The sequence below is a fragment of the Sinocyclocheilus rhinocerous genome, unplaced genomic scaffold, assembly GCF_001515625.1.
Source record: "Sinocyclocheilus rhinocerous isolate Xijiao unplaced genomic scaffold, SAMN03320098_v1.1 C36321955, whole genome shotgun sequence".
Lineage (NCBI taxonomy): Eukaryota > Metazoa > Chordata > Actinopteri > Cypriniformes > Cyprinidae > Sinocyclocheilus > Sinocyclocheilus rhinocerous.
In genome coordinates, this window is record NW_015778664.1 from 1 (window position 1) to 1,007 (window position 1,007).

The 1,007-nt window shown below is 33.6% G+C and overlaps 1 long non-coding RNA gene across 1 annotated transcript; it reads right to left on the reverse strand.

Annotated features, from left to right (window-relative positions):
* On the reverse strand, positions 1-1,007 carry LOC107735825 (uncharacterized). Its single transcript, XR_001639522.1, has 3 exons — positions 990-1,007; positions 693-784; positions 1-42 (listed from the first exon to the last, which is right to left on the reverse strand). It is a non-coding gene; the product is annotated as an uncharacterized LOC107735825 (long non-coding RNA).

Consider the following 1,007-nt stretch of genomic DNA (forward strand, 5'->3'; position numbering starts at 1 on the left):
ACACCACTCCAGCTATGATATAGTAGTCAGCAAGAGGGATCACTGGGAAGGGAAACACATACATGTTTTTTTTCTGCAAAGAAATTTAATGTCAGCATGTTGAATGTAAAGTCAACAAAAAGGATCCCATTTATTGTAATAAAGAACATTCCTGGTCTTTCAGAATTAAAAAAATAGCATTGTAATAATAATAATAATAATAGTAGGTAATACTAAAATGTAATAACTCCTGAAACAACAACTCCTGTCACCTAAAATTCTCTTGCAATTCAGTCTCTCAAAGATGTAATGTATAAGCAAAAACAGCCAAACACAGAAATGTGATGCATTAGTTATAAAAGCATTTAATCTATTAAATGTTCAAATTCATAGTCAATCTTCAAGCAAACCATGTATAGAAAGTTTGCAAATAAACTACAACAACATTCTATGTTTAAAAAGTTTTGAAATTGCATCATTGTCCTTTTTGTCATTCTGGTGCACTTTGTATCAAACATTGCCCTTTGTGTTAAGTATCATGTCAAACTTTACTTGACCTGGATTGCAAGTCAACATTGCAAATGATACAAAAAAAGCATCATCTGAAAATACAACGCAGACACCAAACCAAAAATCATATCCTTATTTTACAATATTAAAAGCAAATACATCAACACAGGCAGCAGAAACTGAACAGCAGTGCAGAAACTCACCTTGTGTTGGTGACTGTCTCTGCTGTTTTCTGATGATGTACAGAATCGGCTCCTGTGCGTGAAGCAAAATATATTCCACACCCACCATCTGACTACACACACAGAAAACACAATTAGACACAAACAACACAGCTCTACCTATTTTAAAAGAATGGGAAATCAATCAGTAGTGACAGTAAAATAAACACACATGCATGTATGTATTATACCTGTATATCAAAAATATAACCGACATGACTAAGAGTATACATCTGATGTATGTATAACACAGTTTTAACGGCATAGTGCAGTGCTTACTTGAGGTGATCCAGGGTT